The sequence below is a fragment of the Protopterus annectens genome, chromosome 13.part0, assembly GCF_019279795.1.
Source record: "Protopterus annectens isolate FY-2018-M chromosome 13.part0, PAN1.0, whole genome shotgun sequence".
NCBI lineage: Eukaryota > Metazoa > Chordata > Ceratodontiformes > Protopteridae > Protopterus > Protopterus annectens.
Window position 1 is genome coordinate 1,275,892,792 of NC_056747.1, and position 20,589 is coordinate 1,275,913,380.

The 20,589-nt window shown below is 42.5% G+C and overlaps 1 protein-coding gene across 2 annotated transcripts in view; it reads left to right on the plus strand.

Annotated features, from left to right (window-relative positions):
* The window catches only part of PCGF2 (polycomb group ring finger 2), a 718,202-nt gene that overhangs the window by 132,350 nt on the left and 565,263 nt on the right, over positions 1–20,589 (plus strand). Inside the window, exon 2 of one of the 2 annotated variants that reach the window (XM_044055286.1) lies at positions 9,527–9,577. The exons of the other annotated variant lie outside the window; for it this stretch is intronic. The gene's annotated coding sequence lies outside the window, so the exon portion shown is untranslated. The remainder of the gene's footprint in view (positions 1–9,526; positions 9,578–20,589) is intronic. 2 annotated transcript variants of the gene reach the window in all.

Genomic DNA, 20,589 nt, shown 5'->3' on the forward strand with positions numbered 1-20,589 from the left:
TGTTTGTTCTGTATGGTATATCTTCTACAGTGATATATGCTGTTTAGTCCTAAGTTTCTTACTCTGATTTGTAACTTGTACCTACGTTATTTTTGATGGTTTTACTTTATGTAGCTTGTGGCTGAAAGGGGGCCTGCGTGGTACAATCAGCCTACCTCCTCAAAGTTAAATAACACTAGAATTTATGTTTAATGCTTTGTTTCGTTAACACTCACTGATTTCCCCTACTTTATTGTACTTAATTTTGTGTGTTTCATACTGACTACCCTGATGTACTGTAAATGATTATATATGTATACACGCATGTACGTGAGTAATTAATCACAAGTAAGGCTGTACTTATATATATCTATATATGCCTTTATATATAAAGAGGGAGAATGAGAAAAGAAAAAGTTTTACATATCTATCTACAGTATAGATAGATAGATATTGTAGGCTGGTACATTTTCTGAATTTAAGGACAGCCCTACCACAGTGTGTGTGCTTTTTATTCACTCAGGTTACACTAAATGTATACTTCGTGTACACTTTGTGGTAACCTTTATGAATCCAGCCTGTGTGTATATGAATTAACAAACATGTAGAAGTTTGTGTTATAAAGTAAGATTTGTGATATGTACATTGTTTTTAAAGTTTATCTTACAAGGAAGTCACCAATGGACTATGACTTGATTGGTGTTTTCAAGCCATACTGGTTAACTGTAGCTTGAAATCTACACGACAGGCAGATTTGTTTTTTATTTTTGCAGGGTGGTTGTTGACAGGTAGGATTTGTCAGTGTTTTGTTGAATTCTGGGTTTTAAAATTATTATGCATTCATTTAATAAGATAGTAGTGCTTTCATAAGGGCATAGACACCTGCAAATCCTTTTAAAACCTTGGAAATCAATCTCTTGAAACTTGTAAAGGTAACCGTTCCAGTAGACTTGGTTATTTTAACTGCATGGAAGCCTGCTCTGCAGTAATGACTGCAGTGTTAGAAGTCGCCTCTGGACAGTTAATCACCCAAAGTAGTACTGCCTTCTTAAGAGTACATTTCAGACAATAATCAGTGAGTTGGTAATACTCTGGGATACCTGGGTGAGATTAGACAGAATTTATTAATGCAGGATGTAATTAGGCCTGATCCTATATTTGTCACATCCTTTGTTTTGAACAAGGGACATAGGCTACTTGCAGTCTAGAAGGAGGCAGTTTAGTTTATACCAAAACCCCAGCCTACAGTTTTGATTGGCAGAAATATTCTATTGGCTGAACAATTAAAAAAAAAAAAAAAAAGATAGAGACTCTGTTGAATCTCTGAACAGTGTCATTTGCTAGGCAGGTACCAAAATCACATATGCAAAACAGTTTTCGAATTGAATATGCTGAAGATCAAAAGGTCATGCTGTGAAAGTGAGTGAGGGTTTAGATTTAGGGGAAGTGTGAGGATGTGCTTTGCAGAGAGGGTGGTGATGCAAGAGTCATCTCTGTGAGAAGTAAAAGAAGCGGAACATGAGAAACATGAGACAGGTGTAAGATAACTTTAGTAGCAAGGAAAGGGAAGGGAGAGCTTGAGGTGAATAGGGGATATGGTACTCCTGTATGTACAGAGACGGAATTGGCTAGGTAATGGCTCTGCTCTGCTAACAGTTTCTACAGCTCTGTATTCTTCTGAAAGACAGAATCACAGACATTAGAACACTGGGGAGAACATTTGATTTGAATTTGTAGAGCTCCAAGCACATAAGTATCCAAGACTGTTGGTGTAGGCATTAAGACTATTTGGCAATCACAACTTTCCCAGGCTGCTTCTTCTTACCCACAACTCTCGTAATGCACTGCCCAAGGAGAACAGTCCGGTTCTTTCCATTTGTTTTGACATTTAGTGGCATTCTGGATGGGCCAAAGCAGCATTTAAGGAAAACAATCTTCTTTTTATGAGGCAAAATCTTAGGTTTAGGCTATTTTTAATCAGTTCCTTTTACTATCAAAACATGTAATCTGTTCTCCCCCTGAGGCTTTTCTTTCTCCTATTTGGTATCCTGTGCAGGCCTTCCAACATTCTTGCAGTCACAGCATTAGACAGCAAGTATACATGTGGCACAGTGTCCCTGCAAACACAAACACATCAGACATTTAATTTATCTTGCTACCTCTCAAGGCAAGGTTAAAAAACTTTACTCAGCTTCTTTTACTGTTTCCTCCTGCTCCATTACTTCATTTTGCTTTTTCTGCTGCTTGCTGCGGCTTGTTCTCTAAAGTCTTCAGTTGCACCTTTTCTGTTGTATTTATTACTCTTGTTTATAGCTTGTTTAAATTGTAAATGTTATTCTAATCCTCTTAGTTTTGGTTTAAGCACTTGGGCTTCAGGCGAACCCCTTAGCTCTCCCTGGCCTTCTCTGTCCGATTCTGACAAATATGGCTGGACAATTTCCTACGGTTTCTCCTGCCAGCCTGGTTGATATGGGCATCCTGAGACAGTGTTGCAACTGCCTCATGTACATGGACAACCTACTACTACTACCTAGGAACACAATTTGTGAGAGATGCAATTACATTAAGAACCTAGAGTATATGCTTTCTCCCTCAAAGGCCAGCATGTCTGGCACTGAGAAGGTTGTCAATGCAATCACTACACCTCAAACACCACCCATACATACACAACACAACCACATACGCGCAGGTCCTCAACAAAAACATACCCAAACAAAGGAGACCTCCAAGGCAAAAACATATGCAATCACCACAGCTCTCCAGACCACATACCATGCATAGTTCACACAGCTGTGCCTCACAACCACTAAGGCTTAACCATAAATCCAACATATTAGCATAGGAGACTCTATTGTGAGACACACAGATGTGTCTCTCACCAGGCTAGCTAAGGAGAAAGTCAAGGTTAGTTGTCTGTCAGGGGCCAGAATCTGCCATATCACACACGCACTCAAGTCTCTCAACAAGTACTGTGTTGACTCTGTCATAGTCCATATTGATGTGAATGACTTGAGACGTACCTCCCTAGACTATATGAAGAAAGACATGATCGAACTTGCCGAATATGTATCCCAGGCAGGTATGTCCCTGGCCTTAAGCAGCATCCTACCATCACCCAGAATGATGCCTCAATACAAACAGAAAATAATGGACTTTAACAATTGGCTTAGGTTCTGGTGTCATTCCAGGGGGATCCAGTACCTGACAACCTAGGAAGATATGATCGACAGACCACAATGCTTTGCGGAGATGGCCTGCATCTGTCTCACCTGGGCTTCAGGATTCTGGCAAAGGCTTTTGCCTCCCCTATAGTGCCTTTTTTAGGAAAATGATGAGGTTAAATTACCAGCATAAAAATTTCAACAAAACGCAAATTAAAAGTCATGCTGCTAAATGCTAGGTGGCTAAACATGAAACTGCACTCACTGTAAGCATTCCTAACCCTGGAAAATGCTGACATCTGTGCAGTCACAGAAACTTGGTTCAAAGCTGCGGAGAGCACCCCAGCCTTACCTGGTTACTCATCCTATCATACATTCAGACCCCAGACTGTGGGTTTGTAAAGCCAAAGAAGGTGGAGTTTCAATATATGTAAAAGACATAACACACCTCCAGGCTGGTCAAACAGTATGATGCACAGGAGACACTCCAGGTGTAGTTAACTATTGACAAGACCCCTATACAAATCACAGCTAGCTACCGGCCCCCAAATCTGACTGAAGATGCCCAAACTGCCTATCTAGACTTCTTCAAATCTATCAAGCTTCAACCCTTTACCCTGATCCTGGGTGACTTTAACTACCCAAACATAGAGTGGAAGAACTACTCTTGCCAAAACACAAATGGTCAGAGATTCCTCGATTTTGTGAATGCAAATGTTTTGGAGCAGCTAGTCTATACCTCCACAAGAGGTGATAATATGTTGGACTTGGTATTAACCAACATGAGTAACCACTGTAGCATCCGTGCAGTATCATCCTTCCTTGTAAGATCCGACCATAAAGTGGTCATGTTCGAAGTCACCGTCTCCCCCGACCCCCCCTCTAGCTAGGGTCAGTCAAAAAAACTTCTCCAAAGCTGCTTACAGCCTCCTGAGGGATGGTATAAACAGCTTCACAGCCCCCTCCCCCTCTGTAGGAACTGGCACCAATATCCAAAACTATACCAAATTACTATATGAGCATTTATATAGACGCATGGAATCAGGAATACCTGGCAGGACGAAGTCATCCTCCGCAAGGAAGACTAAACCTGTCTGGTGGACATCGGCAATAAATAAACTCTATAACAAAAGAAAAAAATTGCTGTCCAGGACCAGGAAGGAGCAGGTGCCCAACTGGAAGAAATCTCTCCTTAGCCTAAACAAGCAAATAAGAGCACTAGTGAAATCCTCCAAAGCAAACTTTGAGTCCAAATTGATCACCTCTGCTAGAGACAGTCATAAGGCCTTCTTCACATATGTCCATAATCTCAAAGGTAGCACCCAGATCTGTTCAGAAATGGTGGTCAAGGACACTACATGTACAAATGCTGTAGATGTAGCAGACTTGCTGGCTGACAGATTCTGCGAAAATTTCACCCCTCTGTCCCCTCCCAATCAGTAAATCAGGACCTTCCCAGTACCTGCCCCCTTCCCCTTATATCTAGGGATCAGGTCGTCACTGGTCTCTCAAAGGCAAACACTACAGCCTCCATGGGACCTGATAACAGCCCAGGCTGCATCCTACATGAACTCAGGCAGGAACTTGCAGCACCATTAGGCGCTCTATTCAACCAAAGCCTGAGTACAGGTTTTGTCCCAGCTGAGTGGGGGACAGCCACTGTCATCCCTTTACACAAAGGTGGAACATCCACTGATCTGGGAAATTGTAGACCCATCAGCCTAACTAGCCTGATCTGCAATGGCATGGAACGGATTATCATGGACCTCATTAACAAGGACATTGGTAACCTCCAAACACTCAATCCCACACAGTTTGGCTTTGTCAAGGGGAGGTCATGTCTGTTAAATATGGTCGACTTTTTTGAGACACCAAAGGCATGGATGAGGGGAAGACCGTGCACACTGCCTATCTTGACCTGGCCAGAGCCTTCAACACTATTCCCCACTCGGGCATAATAGATAAACTCTCTAAACTAGGCATCAATATGTACGTTACCAGATGGGTAGCCAAATGGCTTACTGATAGAACACACCTATTCAAAATAGGGGAAGCCATCTCAAGCAGTAGACCCGTATTGAGTGGCGTACCCCAGTGTTCGGTCTCATAGGTTCATAGTTTAGTACTAGGCTAACTGCCCATGTGAGCCATTTTAAGCTTAGCCAGTTATCCCTTGTGAGACTCAAACCCTGCACCTTGTGTTTGTAAGGCAACCACCTTAGCCATTAAGCCATCCTCCCAACCCCCGACGAGGCCTCTATTGTTTGGAATATACTTTTCTGAGGTCAGGCCAAAGCCAGTGGGCTATGGCTGACTGCAAGTTGGGATCTGTCATCAATTCCCCTAGTGATGTGCACATCCTTCAAGAGGGTCTCATCCAAACAAATGACTGGTGCCAAAAACATGGCCTCAAGCTGAATACAAAAAAAATGCATCATCATCCCCTTTGAGGAGAGAGATGTCCCCACAAATGATCACATTAATAACAACATTCTAAGCACGCAGTCAGTCTTGAGGGATTTGGGCATCCAGATTAATAGCAGCCTGATTTTGATCACCATGTTGGTTCCATTGTACAGAAAGCTTTCTACATGGCCCACCTCATACGTAAGGGTATCTCATCCAGGAACAAGGAGTTCATAACATCCCTGTATTCTTCCCTTATAAGGCCCATTATTGAGTAAAGCGCCTTATTCGGCATGTACCTTGCAAAGCACATGGCAGCAGCTGGGGTGACCACAGAGGTTCCTCATCAGAAGAATCTAGGGCCTCAAAAATCTACCATACACAGATAGGCTAAAAGCCCTAGCCCTCTACTCTATTTCATACAGACTCCTCAGAGGTGACCTCTGTCTGGCATACAAGGCGATCTCGGACCCCACCTTGATGGGACTGCTGCATATCAGCAAGTCAAGCTCCACTCGAATAACCTGCACACATTGCCTCAACCTGGTCTGTGATATCAATAAGACTTGCTGGCGGGACAGATTTGTGTCACAGAGACTCCCCCATCTATGGACTAGACTCGCTCTCCTCATCAAGCAGGGTATGTCTTTACCCCTTTTTAAGTGCAATCTGGATAACTGGATGGGAAATAGAAAATACATCCCTGGGATTCCACCCGTGTCCCTGCTGGACAGGGGCATCGGGTGCTGATTTGTGTAAACATGGGCTAAACTCTTGACTAGGCTTATAAGGGCCTCAGGGCAAATAGCCTCATAACTTCCTATGATCACTGTACTTGGTATCATACAGATTGCTCAGAGGTGATCTGTGTCTCGCCTACAAGGCAATCTTGGACCCTGCCCTACTAGAGATGCTCCATATCTGTAAGTCTAACTTCTTGTGAATTACCCTCTCAAAAGGCCTGAATCTAATATGCGACATCAACAAAACCTGCTGGAAAGACCGGTTTGTCTCCCAGAGGCTGCCCCGTCTCTGTAATAGACTTCCCATACATGTCAAACAAAGTATGTCACTGTCCCTCTTCAAGTGCAACCTTGATGAGTGGATGGGAAACCACAAATTTGTCCCCAGGGTTCCACCTGTGTCCTTCACTGACAGGGGCAACAGGTGCTGACTGAGGTTTCTTTTTGGGGATAAACTATTGGCTAGGGTTGTAAGGGCCCCTGGGCCATTAGCCTAGTAACTTCCTATGATCCTATAGCTGGCACCATAGAAGTATGCTTAAAATCTCTTAATAACAGAGAAGCTTCAGCGACTGGAACTCTTACATGTTAATAAAAGAAGTTCCATTGTAAGGTAAGATACGTAGTGGAATGCAGGGCAATAGAACTCTGACCTGTTAAGCAAACAAGTCCAGAAACATATGTTGACAATGGTGGTACATTGTTAATAAACAGATCTATAAAAGGATCCCCTGTTCCCAGCATCTGGAAGCAGTCTTGTGTTTTCCCCTTTCATAAGGGAGGCATGTCAGTACTTTAGTAAACTGTCCAACTTTGAACCCATAGCAGTACTGTCTTTTCTCTCTAAAGGACCTGAAAAATGTATACATAAACAGGTACGAGCTCATTTCATTTATGTTTTGCTTTGCTTTCACCAACCCAGCATGTTTTTAGACCAGCTCACAGTACTGAGTTTGACTTGCTAGCATTTTAAATTGCAGTTTACTAAAGGTGTAATGAAAGCAGAATCATTGTGGCTTTATTTGCACAAGTACCCAAAGCTTTTGATAGTGTCACGTGAAAACTACTCAAATATCTACTGAATTTAGTTTCCAGAACAACACAGTACAGTGGTTCACAAGCTGACTGACTTAGTGCAGTGTATGAAATGGGAAGATGCTGTCTCTTCTCTGGTACCCAAAGTTATAGGAGTTCCACAAGGTCCATATTAGGTCCATTGGTATTTAATATTTTTACCATTGATCTACATCTAGCTTCAAAACATGGCACAATAGTTTTATGCTGATGATTCCACCTTTAATTTGTTCTTGTTCTAACTACTTCCATCTCCAAAGCATCGCACAGGAACCATTCACCACCATAGAAAACTGGCTTCAATGCCCTCAACTTCTAAATTTAAGTAAAACTAAATTGAAAGTATTCTCTCCCCACGCAAATCAAAATGTCTCTAATAGTATCTGCGTTACATCATCTAGTAATGCCAGAGTTGAAGTAGCATCTCAGGTGAAACTGCTGTAGGTCATAATAGACAGTAACCTGAAATTTGATCACCACTTCCAGAATGTTTTAAAAACTAACCAAAAACTTGTGACCATCCTTCAGAGGTGACCCCCATCTTTCTCTTGTAGCATGTATAAGCACAGCTTGCACCTACTAACTGTCCAGTCTTCGTTATGCAACCTCTGTTCTAACCCAGTTCCCAGTTCCATTTGTGGCTTGGTTACCTGTATGAATGGGCTGGGGAGGATGAGAGTGAAGCTGCTAGCTTGCCCATCCGGGGGAGGGGGGGAGGGGGGGAGGGTTGTTAATTCTGTCTTGCTACACGAGTGACACCTAGTGGTAGCACTAGGTGTTTACACCCAGTAGACCCTGAGCCTACTGAACCCAAGCTGTCCAGGTGCACATGGGTTTACAAATTGAGGAGAGCTCAGCATGCAGGGGTGCATGTCCCTCAGGAGATGGCAGTAGTAGAGCTCAGAGAAGCTGCTGAGGGGGTGCTCCCAGGGAAGAGGGTAGACCATGTCACAGGACCACCACGCTGGGCAAATCCTACCACCTGACTCTTTCCAGTGAATGGAGGGTTGCTTGAGATTCTTGGGTAGGAATGAATGAATGAGCCATACGGCTCTTAGCCAGCTTGAGAATGCCCATATCCCGTCCCCCTGAAGTGAACGGGGTGATTGCATGTAGATGTCTGAGTAATCAAAAGAGGTCCTTGGACAACAATGAATAATTAAATGCGTACATGCATACATACATATATACATACATACATACATTAATTAATTGGACAAACTGTCTAACACTGTCATTCACAACCATCTGAAAATTACATATAAAATCCTTCACTTCCTTGATGAATACCCTTCCATTAACCGCCTGCTGCAGTGGTGCAAACCTGCACAACATCTTTGATCAATTAGTTGAAACCTTGTGCTCACCCAAAAATTAAGTAACACTCCTGGGGACTCCATGTATGTAGCCATTGTCTGGAATTTCCTTCCAGACTCATTACAACAAACATTTACCCTCAAAGAGTTTAATAATACTTTGAAAATACACACAAACAGCAAATGGCTTTGCATATGTTCCTTCTCAGCAGGATAGCCCCCTCTGTTCAGTTATACAATAATATCACTCTGTTCATGGACACAAAATTCTATGCTTTATATGTGAAAAACATAAAAGGTGTATTTGCTACTGCATGCATTTGCAATTTTCTTCTGTAATTTGTATTAGATACAGTACATACTTAATTAGTTGTCTTCAGATATATAAAGCATTTCGTAGTTGAACATAAGATTGTCTTATTGTGTTAATTTTTAGGAATTTGTTTGTAGATGTGTACAACATTTATTGAGTCTAGGATTACCTTACTTTATTACTTTGTATGAGTTTTTTTTTTTACAAAAATAGCTCTCTTCTTTGTGGAGCCCTTCTCCTTAGGCCTTCTCTGAAAAGAGGCTCTGCCCAGTCAGATTATCCACATAACCAGATGCAAATAAGTCAAACACTAACAAAACTTACAGATGTGTGTCCAGATGTATATTTTAATTGTACCACAATGCACGTTGTGTATTTGGCTGAATGGACATAACATTTAGTTTTTTTATATTGGGCATATTATTAGAAAACTGTTTAAATTTACAGATGTTTTATTAAATAACTGGAATAATGTTTTGGCTAAACATACCCTGGAATGTCGTACTTATAAGATTTATTTCTTTATGTCTTAAGAAAGGGTTGAGCTTGGACCAAGAGTTGAAGACTTAAAAGTCCTGGATTGCTGTGAGTATCACTGGTAGTTTTTGTTTGCAGCTAAAAAAAAAAAAAAAAAAAAAAAAGAAGGATGCAGTTAATTTTAAATGTAAGCTTAAAACCAATTGCATCGAAACATCACGTTTATTGTTATGTATAATGAATGGTATTTTTGAATTTTGAGTATGTGTGTTATTTCTTGTTGAATGACATTGTTGTGTATTTTATGTCATGGGCTGTATTTCACTTGCTTTTTAAGCTGCAAGGTTTACAGTGGCAGTAGTCCGATGTTCAAGTATTGTGTGTGGAGCAAAAGCTCTAAAAACGACAGTTGCTTTAATAAATAAGACAGCTTATCTTGTCTTATGATATTTATTTTACTTATTTGTCCTTTGTTCACTGGGTTATTCATACCTGGGTAGTGGCCTGTTTTTATAGGAGACCTGAGGTGGTATTTATACTACTAGGAGAAATGTGGACAGGGCATCTGGGAACTTCCTCTACTCTTTTTGATAGTTCTGGTGGGATCTTTTACATCTATCTGAGCTACCACCAACTTAGGCAGCTGGAATTTCAATTTAAAGTCTCATTGCAAGGATGACACACTCAGGAGTGCAGCACCCCCCTTATGCTGCACTGCAGTACCCCCCTTATGCTGCACTGCAGTGTTAGCCATCGATCTACCTGGTGTGAGAATAGAACCCATGACTTTTTGCACCAGAAGTGAGTGCACTACCTGCTGTGCCACTGATATTTCACATAGTACAGACTATTCTTTCTTTAATTTTCTAGTTGTTGCCAAAGTTCTTAAGTGGTATTTTTTTAAAACCTTTTTATTGCATAGATCATAAGTCATGTCAGTCACTTTTACCTTTAACAAAATCTTGGGCATCCTTCCTACAGTTCCCCTTTTTTTGTAGGAAGAACCTCCCTTAGCAGATCTGTGTCTCTGGACTCTGGAATTCATGGCAGCTGTGACTTGGACAGTGTTATGTGTAAGATTTCATGTGATCATCCTAAAGGAATTGGATGCCTTAGTTGCCTTTGTCAAGATACCCTCATCTTGCAACAGATTTCTTTGCTTGTGGATGTCTCCAGCAAATTGCTTAACCTCCAACACCTTTATGGTGATTAAAACAAATGTCTCCTGCCTCAGACTGGAAGAACACAGCCAGGGCCACATTTTATTTATTTATTTTACATTTGTTGACGGGGATGGTCTGACTGGATGCATGTCCATTTTCAGCGGAGGTCCAGGGAGATAAGCTCCAAGGGTAAGCAGATACAGCATTACATAATACCAGCATTACATATTACAAACAGACTATTTACAGAGATTACATAAGTAAGCAAGTTAAACAAGTTCCACAGGTTAGAGTTAATCCTGAGCGCAATTCAGGATTAAATTAAATTACACAGTAAACTGCTTAACAGATTTTTTACACATTCTAGAGAGAGTTAGCCAGGCTTGATACATTGACATAGCCAGTTAAGTGACAAATGTTGTTTGAGTCTAGTTTTAAATTGACCTAAGGTGGAAAGTAAGGTAATATCAGCTGGAAGAGCATGACAGAAGGACTTTGGTCCAGACAGAAGTCAGAGTTTCACATCGATGTCCTAGGGAGGAGAGCAGTTGTGCTTTTGCAGGAGTTAACCCTGAGAGGCCACATCTCCTTTCAGTCAGATAGCTTGACAGTATGCAGGAGTTGCTATCTCTTGTTCCTCTTTTAGAGAGGCTGTGAAAATTTGGGGGTAGGTCTTCAAAACACACATTTTTACATGTGGCAGCTGCCTGATGGACAGATTGAGTAGATGTGCTGTGATGCAAACGAGTGGTTCCTGAGTCTGTCATCAATCAAATTATATTCAGAAAGGTTTACTCCGTCTGTCATCTTTTTCCTTTTCTTCCTGAATACCATGTCAAAGGATTATTTCATCCTTTCTCCACAACAGTAAGACCAAGGACATGTAGTTTAGATTTGGCCCAGTGATCTGCCTTGTTCCTATTCTCTGCATCTTTTGATAATAAAAAGCTCCCTTTCAGAGAAAAATAATTGTACAAGACAGTAATCCTGATGGATTCTTACTGGCCTAGGCAAATTCTGTTTTCATTGCTTCGGCAGATGTTCTTCGTGTTTCACTGTTGCAGTCATCACATTTGGGTTATCCTGCCAGGGATAGCCCTCAGTCGGCACGAATACCAAAGGCTTAGTATTTCTGCGTCAGTTGCTGTCACTGCAGGACTGACGTCAGGTCGTCAGTGGTATAAAATCAGGCAGCCGGCACCATTACATCAGTCTTTCTTGCCGAGGAGCCCGAAGCAGAAGCAGTTTACATGAGTGCCGGTCGGCCGCTACCTGAGTTTTCGTTTCCGAATTGAAGTTGAATTCTTCTAAAGCTAAGTACCCTGTTGGGGATCCTTTTTTCTTGCTCTAACTGATGCCAGAAAAAGTTAACAATTGTCTCACCTGTGGAAAGCAAGTACCACACTGAGACTTCCATTCTTACTGCGTCACCTATTTAGGCCCAGACCACAACGTCCCCCACTGTCGCTTTTGTGCTTTGTTCAATGCCAGAACTATACATTGTCGGGCCCTTATTGTAGCTAGATATTTTCGCTGTCAGTCCTCAAATTCTGATATGGCTTCAGTAAGCCATCTAACTACCGATCTTCTGAAAACATGTAAGGATAAAGACAGAGACAGACAGTACAGGTCCAAAACTGCCGACGATGCTTCCGCTAAGTTAGTCGCCAGTTCTCCAGTCCTCAGTGAGGTGCTTTCGCAGCCCCTGATGCCTGCTTCTGTGGATTCGCAGGACGCTACTGAGACCCTTTCGGAGTCCGATATGCTGTGAGACTCTTCTTCGACTAAGGATCCTACGGATGTCTCTACCTTGGATAGATCTAGAGCCGCTAAGCAGGCTTCCGAGGAGGTACTTTGCACTACCGATACTCAACACAGACAAACGACTTCTTTCACGTCTTCAGCTCTTTCTAAAACTACCGAGTTTCTAAGGCCCAGGGTATGAACTACACCCAAAAAAACAAAGACCCAAGCTCAGGCAGCTGCTTCCTTGCTTCAATCTCAATGTTTAAAATGGCGGAAGACCTTATTATGCTTATTAGGAGAAGCCAGGCTACCCCTTCCAAAAGAAAAAGAGACTTGTCCCCAGTAGTTTTATATAAACAGGAGTCCAATGACCCTAATGGATCTGAATATGAAGATTTATTTTATTTATTTATTTTATTTTACATTTGTTAACCGGGCTAGTCTATCTGCATATATTTCCATTTTCAGTAGAGGCCCGGGGAGAAAAGCTCCACATGTAGACAGGACGGATACAACATAACAAAAAATACATAATAACAGATTAACAAACAGATTAAAAAAGTGGTAGGTCTTTCACTCAAGACAAGAATAATTAATTATATTTAAAGGTATAAACCACATGTTCAACATAATTTCATCTTTGGAATCAATTAGAGAAAGCATGAAACCAAGGAAAAGAGAGAACATTAATCAAAAGAAGGTACAGATTAGAAGAGATATATATTGCCAGAAAGAGAGAGACAAATAGCCATGAGGAGGAGAAAGAACCAAGAAAATTTTAATCAGGTTTAGAGCAGGAACATATCCAGTGGTTTTTAAGGTGGACTCTTAGTTTTTGTTTAAACAGAGCAGTAGATGCAATTGAAGTAAGTTCGGGAGGAAGTTTATTCCAGTGTTTCCCAATGGCATTTGAGAAAAGGGAATCACCAGCAAGGTTATTAGATTTGGTTAAGGTAACTAGCAGTTTGCTAGAAGAGCGGAGTGAGTTCAGGTTTGAGTAGGGGCTTAAGAGGTTAGAAAGAGCAGGTGTATTAAGAGGTTGGTAAAAGGCTCTTTGGACAAACATGAGTTGTGATAGAAGCAACATGTTTGTCAGTTCAAGCCAGTTAAGTTGTTGCAGATTCTGACAATGGTGGGTTCTAAATTGTTTTCCAGTAACAAATCTAGCTATGTTATTGTAGGTGGTAGACAGTTTAGAGAGATTGTTTTTCTTGAGATTAGTGTAAATAGGTGAGGCATAGAGAAGTGTGGAAATAAGATGTGAGTGGGCAAGATTCACTTTTGCTGGGAAGGCTAAAAAAGTTTTGATTCTATATAGAGAGCTAAGTTTCCTGTTTACAGATTTAATGGTATTATTGATATGAAAGTCGAAGGAGAGATTGTTATCAATCGTGACACCTAGCAATTTGGTAGTAGAGTCAGGTGATATAATGGTTCCATTATTCGACACAATGGAGAAGTCAAATGTAGGGGATCTGGTAGTAGGTTTAAAGAGTAGTAGTTTGGTCTTTTTTGCGTTTAGGAGTAGACAGCGTTTTAGGAACCAAGTTTCGACTTTAGAAAATACAGCTTGAGTGTTAGTTTGAAGTTCAGAAATGGATTTAGCAGAGCAAAATAAGTGTGGAGTCATCAGCATATTGAATGCAGGTAGCCTGTGGAATGGCTAATTGTAAGTCATTTATAAAGAGGGAGAAAAGAAGTGGTCCAAGAATAGAGCCTTGGGGGACTCCAAGTGAGATTGGTAGAAGAGATGAGAGTTTGTTATCCCAGAGGACAGCCTGTTTCCTGTTAGTGAGATATGAACTGAACCAGTGGATAGCCTCAGGTCCTAAGGAAAGAGATTCGAGAATTTTTAGTAGGAGAGAGTGGTTAACCATGTCAAAGGCTTTGGACAGGTCAATGAAGAGAGCAGAAGACAGGATATTATTGTTGCGATTATTGTTAATAATATCTGTAAAGCAGAGCAGTAGTTGTGCTATGATAGGGCCTAAAGCCATGTTGACAGTTTGTCAGAATTTTATTTTGTATAAGGTGATTCATTAACTGATGGTGGACACATTTTTCCATTATTTTAGCGAGAGGGGACAATAGGGCTATGGGCCTGTAGTTAGAATGTTCAAAGGAGTTTCCTCCTTTATGTAATGGTATGATGTGAGAGATTTTCCATACATCAGGGATGGTTTCTTCATTTATGGTCCTATTAATGAGAATTGATATGGGATAAGCTATTTCAGAGGCTGCTTTTTGAAGGAATTCAGAAGGAAGCTAACCCTTCTCTGCTTATGAGGATTCTGATGCAGAGGAATCTATTCCTTCTGCCTCTCCACCCGAGGATTTTTCATTTGGGGAAACCCTTCATACTTTAAGGGAGCATTTCCAATGGGAATGTCAAGACTATCCTCAGTCAAAAAAGAGACTCAGGGAATTCTTAGATTTACCACAGCACAGACCTTTGGCCATTCCTCCTGTCCTGGATGTTGTGGATGATGTTTTTATGGAATCCAGTTTGACTTCTGACACCCTTCCTCCTGCTCCCAGGAAACCTGACAGGTATTACAGAGTCCCTGACTGTCACAAATTTCTTTTCAAAAATCCTTCTGCTGACCCAGAGGTCATCTCTGAAGGACCTAAAGGAATTAAAGCAACTTCAGCTAAGAATCCCCCCCCCAACCAAATAGGGATTCCCGAGCTTTAGACAGATGGGGTAAAAAAAGTATACACCTCTGCTACTCTTGCTATTAGAGCATTAATTTGTCAGTTCTGCATGCTGAAATATCAGCAGCATACCATGGAACTCCTCAGACAAAATATCTTCCTTTCCTGTTTATGCAGAAAATAAAGACTTACAAGAGCTAATGCATTCTGCAAGTCAAATAACTAAGCACACCTTGCAATGTGGCTTTGATGCCCTAGAAGCATCTTGCAGGGCAGCAGTCACTGGTTATGTCCTTAAAAGGCATGCTTGGCATAAGGAACAGACCTTGCCAGACTATGTCAAATCCAAATTATTGGACGCACCATTGAACAAAGACAACTTATTTTGGCACCAAGGCAGAAGAGGTCTTAAAAAAGATGGAAGAAAAAGCTAAATCTATGCAGACAGTTAAAGACTTCTTACAGGTCCAGCCTCTGAGGTTTAGTAGGCATTGCCCCTCCACACTGGTCCTTTCCTGCCCCCTCTAGGCCACCTCAGCCCAGACCCAGGGGAAGCAGACCCCCCAGACAGCAGCCCCAGGGAATGCAGAGATCTAAGCAATGGAGTTCCTCCTCTTCAAAAACAGGGAGTGCAAAGCCACTCCCTTATGGTAAGAACTCACAATGACTTTACACCTCCATGCCTTACCTCTGCCCACCTGCCTGTGTCCCTAGGAGGAAAACTCTCCTTCCACTCGAGCAACTGGGCCACTATAACCAATGACCGATGGGTTCTCAACATAGTGTCCCAGGGATACAAATTTTGTTTCCACACTCCGCCATCCCCAAAAGGGTTCCCAGATCTTCCTCCAAACTAGTGGGCAGAGGCCAAAAGGCAAGTCCTTCCTTGCTCTCCATGAGGGAAATACAGCATGTTCCTGCAGAAGAGGCAGGTCAGGGTTTCTACTCCAGACTCTTCCTGGTACCCAGAAAAGAGGGCACATGGCACCCCATTCTCGATCTATCAATTTTAAACAGCTTTCTGGTGATACTAAAATTCAAAATGCTCACCCTCCAGCAGCTTCTACCAATGCTTTCCAAGGATGCTTGGTTAGCCACCCTAGACCAAAAAGAGGCCTGCTTACACATCCCAATCAGGGAATCATGCAGGAAATACCTTCATTTCAGGGCAGGATCTCGCACTTTCAGTTCTCTGCGCTTCCCTTTGGCTTATCCACTGCTCCCAGAGTTTTCACAAAATGCTTGGCTCCCGCCATTGCTTTTTGCAGACAAAGAAATATTCAAATTTACCCATCCTTAGACGATTGCCTGATTCAGGCAGACAGTCAGGAAAAGCTGTTACAGCACCTGACTTTTGTAAAGGACCTACTGACCTCCCTGGGGTGTACTATCAACGAAAATAAATCAAAACTAGTCCCCACACAACAAAAATATATTCCTGGGAGCAAGCCTGGACACAGCATTCCAGATGGCATTCATCACTCCAGAAAAACAAGCCTACCTGACCGGCTACTTCTCTCAACTAGCCACCAGAACCCAGTTAACCGCAAGGAAAATCCTGGAAGTTCTAGGGTTCATGGCCTCCTGCATCCTACTCATTCCATATGCCCAACTGCATATGAGGAATGGTACCTAAAAAGCCTTTGGTGTCAAAGCTCTCAAGACCTGGAAACTCTCCTACCAATGATACCTTGTCTAAGGAAAGATTTTCTTTGGTGGGCAGCAGCTTGCAATCACAACAAGGGATTTCCCTTCTCACAACCCCACACCACCCAGACCCTACCACAGATGCATCAGACTATGCCTGGGGTGCACACCTGGATGGCAGGTGCATTCAGGGTCATTGGAGCCCAAATCAAATACATCTGCACATCAGCCAAAAAGAGATGTTAGCTGTTCAGCATGCCCTGACAGCCTTCAGACCCCTACTCTCCCCAGGGTCTCTACTGATAAAAACAGACAACACCACAGTGATGTGGTATATCAACAAGCAGGGAGGGACTCACTCTTATCCTCTCTGCAGGCTCGCCATGACCCTTTAGCACATGGCCTCAACCATGCAACTACACCTGTGCCGGGCTCTCTAAACTCTCTCGCAGACAACTTAAGCAAAAACCTGCTAGACCCACACGAGTGGCAGCTAGACCACAGAACCTTCACTCTTGTAACCCAGAAATAGGGCACCCCAAAGGTCGACCTCTTTGTCTCCCACTCCAATCATCAGCTCAGAAAATTCTGCACCAAGGAACCTCACAGCAAGGCCTGGAAAGTGGATGCTCTATCCTTCCAGTGGGTAAACCTCTCGGTCTAAGCATTTCCCCCTCTACCACTAATATCAAGGGTACTGCTCCAAATAAGGGAGGAAAAACCGAGGGCAATCCTGATTGCCCCAGGCTGGCCATGCCAGCACTGGTTCCCACTGCTGCGCAGCCTGTCACCCCTGCCACCATGGCACCTACCACAGATCCCAACACTCCTGACCCAGGGGAATGGAGAATTCATGCATCCCCAATTTGCAGACCCTCAACCTGGCAGCCTGGCTTATTCCCTGACCACCCCTCAAGCTGCCAGCCTAAGCAAACAAGTCCTAGATGTTATACATGAGGCCAGATGACCCAGCACTAGGAAATCCTATGCTGACAAGTGGGAAAGGTTTTGCACCTGGATCCAAGCTAAGGGAGCCGGAATGGCACAGCCCTCTCTACCTCTCATCCTGGATTACCTGGCAGACCTACTACACAGGGGTCTATCCTTCTCTTCTATTAAAATTCATGCCTCTGCCATCTCTGCTCATTACAGCACAGAGCCTCCTCTCTTCTCACACCTTCTCATCAAACAGTTCCTAAGAGGGGCTAACAAGTTAAGGCCACTACCCCAGCTTGGGACCTTAACATTGTGTTGGAAAAGCTCACCCTACCCCCTTTGAGCCTGCAGCTTCAGCAGAGTTAAAATTCCTCTCTTGGAAAACAGCCTTGCTTCTGGCCATCACTTCAGCTAGAAGAGTATGAGAGCTGCAAGCACTCATGGCTGTAGAGCCCTTCAGCATTTTCCATGCTGACAGAGTCTCACTCAGGACTAACCCATCTTTCATGCCTAAAGTGGTGTCCAGTGTGGCTCTCAACCAATCCATACATTTGCCCACCTTTTTCCCTAACCCACAAAACAAGGGGGAAAGGATTCTGCACTCTGTAGATGAGCACAGACAGCACAGATTCTATCTGGACAGGACTAAATCTTTCAGAAAAACTGATCAATTGCTAGTCAGCTTCATAGCAGGAACAGAGGGCAAGGCCATATCCAAACAAACAGTCTCCAAATGGATAGCACACTGCATCCATTTCTGCTACAGACAGCATGGGAAACCACCCCCAAAGGGGGTCAGGACACATTCCACCAGAGCATCCTCCACCTCTACAGCCTTTCTCAGAGGGGTCCCCACCAGGGACATCCTGGAGGCTGCAACATGGACATCTGTTCATACCTTCACCAAGCATTACCACCTGCCTATCTTCTCCAAATCCAGGGCAGGCTTTGCCACCGTAGTCTTGCAGGGCATCCTAGCCAGCCCACAGTCTTCCTGACTGCCTCCACCCTTTTTTTCAGCTTTGGGAATCAACCCAAATGTGATGACTGCAACACGAAGAACATAGTATATTTGTGTACACTTACCATAAATGTAGATGTTCGAGTGTTTTCACTGTTGCAGTCCTAGTTTCCCTCCCTCCACCCCCCTTGTCTCTCTCTCTCTCTCTGTCTCTTCCTCTCTTCTTACAGAGATTTTTTGGTGTTTACTTTCTACTGGTGGTGTTCTTCCACCATAACCTAGCTCCCTATTTGGGGGCTCCTGACCATTGGGGCAAGAAAAACTGATGTAATGGCGTCGGCTGCCTGATTTTATACCACTGACTACCTGATGTCAGTCCTGGAGCGACAACAGCCAATGCAGAAATACTAAGCCTCTGGTATTCGGGCTGACTGAGGGCTACCCCTGGCAGGATAACCCAAATGTGATGACTGCAACAGTGAATACAGTCGAACATCTACATTTATGGCAAGTGTACACAACTGTATTTTTCTTCCTGCCCCACTGCTTTAGCTTTTTTTTTTGACAAATGCTTGTACCTCCCCTTCCCATTCCTCCAACCAGGCCTCCTGTCAGCAAATTTGTAGCATAAAATGTCAGTTTGAAAGTCCCTACCCCACACCCCAGGCACATCTTCCTTTTACTTACTGATATATCTGATCCTTCTGTTTTGTGATGCTGGCCTCAGCTACTCCATTATCAAAGTTCATAGTTTCATGTAGGCCAAATCTAACTGCCAGTTCTTTACATATCTTAACAGTCTCCAAGACTTTTTACATAGAACTTTTCCAAGCCCATTGGTCAACTAGAAAAATATGACTTTCTGTCCCTTGCTTCAATGGAATTGCAATGACATCCAACTAAAAATCTTCTTTTAGTGGCATTTGCTTTATCCAGGTGAATCTCTGAGTTACAAGCCTGTGGTGTTCTTCCTTATTGTGCGTCTACTGAGAACTCTGCTTACTAAACTGAATTTTGCTAGATCCACAGATAAAGATGCTACATTAAAAGCAGAAATGATTTGGTGATAAAACAAAGATTATTCATCATCCGGTTGTCACAGATGCTGGCACAGTAGTGCTGTTGTGGTAAATAAACCACAGGCTGTCATCTAGGTCTCACACAGCGTGACATGCCTAAAAGTGGAGTGCAGATTTCTCCTCAGATTTCAGATCATGGTGACAGTAGTAACAGGCTGTTAGGCAAGTAGTGGATGACATGCCTGAATGCATACTGCAGACGTCTTGCAGACTGTTAAGGGATGTATAGTGCATACCAGTCCTTGTATGAGCAGTGGTACCAGGACTGGAAAAAAAATAACAATGCAGAATCCTCAAGACAATGGGGTTAGGCCAGGCTCAGGGGGATGACCCCCCGCCCCCATTGTATAAAAAAGTAGTAGTCTACAAAAAGCACAAAAAGTGACAAGCCAGAAAAAAGTCATAAAGATGATAGAGTGGAGTTTTGAGGATGAGGAAGACATTATGTATTTTTTCTGTTGTACTAGAAGCCCAGAATTTCCAAGTAGAAGATATGTTAAAAGATTAAGAGAGAGAATAGAGAAAAGAAATACTTGCACAAGAAAAACTGTCAAAAGGTTCAAATGCACATTTGTATTCATTAATACGACACATCCATGAAAGACATTATATAGACCAAGAAACTTTGAGCTGTTTGGAAAAAGAAGTGACAGAGAAAATGCGAAAATATAAAGAACAAAACCTAGCTGTTACTGAAAGGTATCATTTTCATTTCTCTATAAACTGGCTAACATTTCTCTAGCCATTAAATCATTGTCATATAACTTGTATCTGTTCTTAGCCAATGTTTTCATATGATATCTGATTTGGTGTAATTATTTTTTTAAGATACTAAAATTATTGTTTTAAAATGTTTTGTAATACTTTGGAGCTTTTCTCCCTGAGCCTGTATTGAAAATTGGCTCCTACCCAGTCAGACTTTCCCAGTAATCA